We start from the raw sequence: 5,900 nt of genomic DNA on the forward strand, positions 1-5,900 counted from the left end.
TGTGTGTGTGTGTGTGTGTGTGTGTGTGTGTGTGTGTGTGTGTGTGTGTATATATTCTTTTCCATTTTCTTACTGGCCTTGTAGAAAATACAGAGCCAAGGAGTCAGTTTGGAGTAAACAACACAATTTGTAGGCTAACAGACCCTTCCCACACACTGATATTTCCTCACTTTAAATATTCTACTTATAAGCAGGCATTTCCCATTTCTCCTGTGCTTCTAGGCATCATTTTTCAAAAAATGGTGAAGAGATACAGGAAGAGATACAGGAAGTTTCTTCCCATCCTCCAAATCAGGGAATATCAAAAAAAAAAAAAAAAAAGCAAGCTACTTGACCAACCAGTCTTACTTGCTTTTCTTAGATGTGTTTACAATTCCTTTCCGTCAAGGGTCATTTCCTTACATCTGTTTTCAGGTTCTTGGCTGAATTTTTAACTCCGGGTTTCAATTATGAAAAGGTAGGACCCATCCTCTTCACCTGCTTCATAGGGGTTGAACAAAAAGAGCAAATTAAGGACTTTGAAATTTTCAGAATGAAAGATATCCCAAGGAATAGTAGGCCATGAAGTTTAGAGCTATCAATCCTGAAGCATTGACTGTAATCAATAAATCCTTTTTAAGCTATTAAATGATCAGCATGTTGGTAGGTCCAAGAAGTGCCAAAGGGCACTTTTTACAAAGATCACTGATCTAGATAAAGCTGGAAATAATGTCAAAAGTCATCCAACTGCTTAATTTTAAAGATGCAGAAATCCAGACCCAAAGAGATTAAATGACTCAGGGTTACAGAGTAATAAGTATCAGAAATGGAATTTGAATATAGGTTGTCTTAGGCTTATAGATTTAGATCTGGACAGGTCATTGATTCCAAGCCCCTTATTTTACAGATGAAGAAATGGAGGCCTAGGGCAGTTAAGTGACTTTCTCAAGGTCACACATGTAGAGGTGGAATTTAAACCAGGTCCCTTGACTCTACATATTAGCATAGTAGATAGAGGGCTGGGCTTAAAATCAGGGAGACCTTGATTTAGATCCTACCTCAGATACTAGCTTTGTAACCTTACTAAGTCACTTAACGTCTGTGAGAATTGGTTTCCTTATCTATAAAAATAAATGGGTTGGTTACTTCACATCCTGCAAATCAGCAAAAAGAAAAAAAAATTTAAATGGCAAAGGTCAGTGTTAGAGAGGTTGGGACAATAGGTACACTAATATATTGTTGGTGGAGTTGTAAAATAGCACAACCATTTTGGAAAGCAATTTGGAATCACCAAATAAGGTGATTAAAATGTCCACGCTGTTTGAACCAGAGACTTTCTTCCAGGGCTTATATCCCAAAAAAGCCATCAATACAAAAAAAAAATCCCCAATATATTCCAAAATAATTATAGCAACACTTTTTGTGATAGCTAAGAATTGAAAACAAAGTAGATACCCATTGATTGGGGAATGGTTAAGCAAATTTTGGTACATGAATATAATGGAATATTACTGTGCCATAAGAAATGGTATCTCATCTTCAATTCACCCTGTGCCCTCAAGAAAAAAGAAGAAAGAAAAAAGAAAAAAAAAGAAATGATATGTATGATGAATACAGAGAAGCATGAAAAGATCTGTATGAACTGGTACAGAATGAAGTAAACAGAGCCAAGAAAGCATATACACAGTAATTGCAACCATGTAAATGGGGGGAAAAAAACCAACTACATACCAAAAAAATCAAAAGTAAATGTAACAAAATTATAAAGATCAAGTAGAACTCGAAAGGAGATATGAGAAGATAACCCCAACCTACCCCTTCATGGAGGTGGGAGGTGTTATATATTACACATGCTTTCAGACTTTCTCAATGTAACAATCAATTATGTAAATTATTTTTCTTCTCTTAAAAAAATCCACTATTTGTTCATATGGGATAGCTTTTGGGGAGGGGGAAAAGGGAGAGATACTTGGGATACTACGATGACATAAGAAACAGAAAACATCAATAACAAATTATTTTTTAAAAAATAATTGGATTGGCTTCAAGGACCTCTAAGGTCCTATCTTGCTCTAAATCTATGATACCATTACCTTCTGACTCCAGAACCAGGGTTCTTTCCCTTATATCACATTCCCACCCCTTCCCATCAATTCCTTTTCCTGCTACTATTTCTTGTTCTGGATGAACATCATCATGTCCAAAGCAAAAAGAAAAAAAAAAGCATAAACATTGTGGCACTCTCTAGTGATAAGGACATTGTGTTACCATTAGGTAGTCATAGTCTTTCTGGGTCTCAATAGCCTCATCCAAATATAAAGAGGTTGAACAAAATGGTTTCTCATGTCCCTTCCAGCTTGATACTAAGTTATTCAATAAAGGGTAGACATAGGAATTTGTGCACTCTCACTAGGTATCCCTGATAAAGTTTCAATCAAAACTTTTAATGAGAGACGTAGTATCGTATAGTGGATAGGGTCCTACTCTTGGAGAAAGGAAGATCTGGGTTCAGATCTCACCTCAGATACTTACTGGTTGTATGATGCTGGATAAGTTATTTGACCTCTCTTTGCTTGTTTCTTTATCTGCAAAATGAGGAAGTTGGGCTTCCTTATTTTGAAATCTATGATCCAATAATTCAGGGTGTGAACTGAGACAATCCCTCTGTTGATCTCAGTATTTGTTTCTAAAACAGAAATAATCCTATTTGGTTTCTATGAGGGTCAAGATTATCTGGAAATACTAGCTCTTATAGATTAGAATGTGTCATGATATAGTAAGTACCATGTTATATACCAGCAAAAGACATGGAGACATGAAGTTGATTTGACACTTTCTTGGTGACTGACAGCTGTTGTTCAGTCATTTCAGTCTCATCTGACTCTTTGTGACCTTATTTGGGGTTTTCTTGGCAAAGATACTGGAGTGGTTTGCCATTTCCTTCTCCAGCTCATTTTACAGGTGAGGAAACTAAGGCAAATAAGAATTAGTGACTTGTCCAGGGTCACATACAGCTAGTAAGTGTCTGAGGTCACATTTGAACTCAGATCTTCCTGACTCCAGGCCAGCACTCTATCCACTGTGCCACCTAGCTGCCCAACCATTAGCTACAACTTTGGAAATTAATAGATTATGGCTATGTATGGATTCTTAGAGGTGGCAAAGTTGCCATTCAGTTACTTTTCAGTCGTGACCAACTCTTCTTGACTCCATTTGAGGTTTTCTTGGCAAAGATACTAGAGTAGTTTGCTATTTTCTTCAGTTCATTTTGCAGATGAGGAAACTGAGGCAAACAGGGTTAAGTGACTTACCCAGGGTCACACAGATAATAAGTGTCTAAGGCCAGATTTGAACTTAGGAAGATGAGTTTTCCTGGCTCTAGGGCCTGGCACTCTGTACCGCTGTACCACACTGACACTGAAACTTGAATCTTGATTAAGAACTTTTCTTAACTCTTAGGGTACCAGGCATAGTTCCTAGAACTGCAGCCACCAGATATTAGAAACCACTCAGATATTAGAAATACCTGCCCTTTTTTTTTTTTTTTTTTTTTGCTTTTTGGTGAGGCAATTGGGGTTAATTGACTTGCCCAGAGTCACACAGCTAGCAAGTGTTATGTGTCTAAGGCTGGATTTGAGCTCAAGTCCTCCTGACTGCAGGGTCAGTGCTCTATCCACTGTACCATCTAGCTGCCCCCATACCTGCCCCATTCTTACCCTCAGGAGTGAATCCCATTTCTACCCCACAAGACTTAATGCAGATTCATTTTCCATAATCTTAGGGCTCTGGCAGCTAGGTGGTGTAGTGGATAGAGTGCTGGACCTGTATTTAGGAAGACCTGAATTCAAATCCAGCCCCAGACACTTACTCTGTGACCCTGGGCAAGGCAGTTAACTGCCCTGGCCTCAATTTCCTCATCTGTAAAACAGAAATAATAACAGCACTTACCTCCCAGGGTTGCTGTGAGGACAAAAATGAGATTATATTTGTAAAGTGTTTTGTAAATCTTAAAGTAAAGGCCATCACCATCATCAGGTACTTTTCCAATATAGCTAGAAAATCATCTTGGAGTTAGGAAATTACGGGTTTGCATCTCTTCTCAGATACTTTATTTTGTTCTCTAGATCTCACATTCCTCATCAATAAAACTCGGACCTAAAGAGGTTAAATGAAATAAAGCAGCCACTACCTCACAGGGCTTGTGAGTATCAAATAAGATAATATATATAAAACTCTTTGCAAACTTTAAAGTGCTATATAAACCTTACTTATCATCATCATCATCATCATCCTCATCATGATGATTATTTTCTTTTGAGTAGGATTCCTTGTTTTACACCCACTGACCAGAAGGAAATATTTTCTGCATTGGGTTTCCTTTCTAAATTCTCCCTTGCCTCATTCATCCCTTTAATCCCACAATACATTTTTATGCCCTGGACTAGGAAACCCTCCCTATTCCTGAAAGTTCACAACTTAGAAACAAGTGAGGTTGGTTGTCAGCATCTTTCCCTCTTTAATCATTTTTCAGTCAGGTAGAAGGAATCTTTTCACATCTCAGATCTCATAAAGTCTGTCCCTCTGGTCTCCGCTTTTCCCATGGGGACCCAGTTCTCTGGAGGTGCCTTCTAGCATTAAAAATTTGTGGATTTCAAAAATTATAAATAAATAATAAAGAAAACAATAAATGATAAACAAATGATTAATAATATAACAATAAATAAATGATAAATAATGATGAATGAATGAAATAATAAAATAATGAATAATTTTTTTTTATTGTGGATTTCTAAAAGGATCAAAAACCATCCCTCTTTGTACTCTTCCCAGCTACTCAGGTTGTTGTCTACCTGGAGCTTCGAAGGCATAGCCCAGTAAATACAGAGCACCCCAGCGGTCTGGTTCAAGTTTCCAAACAACTTAGCTGTCCTCTTGTAGCATGTCCTTTTAAAATAGTTGCAAAGTTCACAAACAAGGTTGGTTAGGACTGCAAATTCCCATCCACCCCCTCCACCTATCCAAAATTTTACTTATCTGTATCAGACAAGGCCCCACCCATATCTGCACACCTCTGGTTTTGCCCTCACTTTGCCTCCTTCCATCCCATCCCACATTCCCAAGAATCCTGGGCTCCCCAAAGGACTGGGAAGACCATGAACACATATCCAGGGTCTCATCAAATCACATCACTTGGCAAAACTTTGATTTCCCCACCAAAGGCACAATGGGCCTCTGAGTTTTTTGTTTGCTTGTTTTTGTTTTTAATAATCTTTAAAATAGGAAGTGGGACAAGATAATTCCAAAGATACTCGCCACCCACCTCACTACACCCTCCCTACATAAATATAGATGGCCACACAATTTTGACCCACACCCACACTCGAGGGCTTATTAAAGGGATAGATCCCCAGACTAAGGGGGTTACCTGCCTTGGAGGGGTAAGCTGCTGCTGTGCCTGCTATTTTGAGAACTGAGGAACCCTCCATGTGGAAAGGCAGGTAGCTGCTGTACCTGGACGTTCAAGCAAGGGCTAACTAACCAAGCCGATCAGTCTGGGGATGGCTCAGAGCCTTGGGGATATAGTGTCTTCGCACCAAGTGGGGTGGGGGTGTAGGGGGGCGCAGCTGCATGGAGCTTTTAGCCAAAACAAAATGCAGTGAGGATTGAGGAGAGGGAGAGAGCTCTGAGTAGGGTCTCAAAGAGGAGTGCTGCGGGGACGGGGAGGGGGGCGCGGGGGCGGGGGGGACATGGGGAGAGGGAAGATGCTGCAACCTGACCAGAAGGGCGGGGCAGGCGGCAGGCTGCTTACCTGGCAAGGGTGGGGCCAGGGGCCGGGTCACTGCCTCAGAGCAGCTGCAGCTGCTTCTCTGTCTGCTATTGTCCGCCCTGGGAGAAGTAGGCAGTTCGGGATGCCACCGCCA

The sequence above is a fragment of the Vombatus ursinus genome, unplaced genomic scaffold (genome assembly GCF_900497805.2).
Source record: "Vombatus ursinus unplaced genomic scaffold, bare-nosed wombat genome assembly UNPS02004698.1, whole genome shotgun sequence".
NCBI lineage: Eukaryota > Metazoa > Chordata > Mammalia > Diprotodontia > Vombatidae > Vombatus > Vombatus ursinus.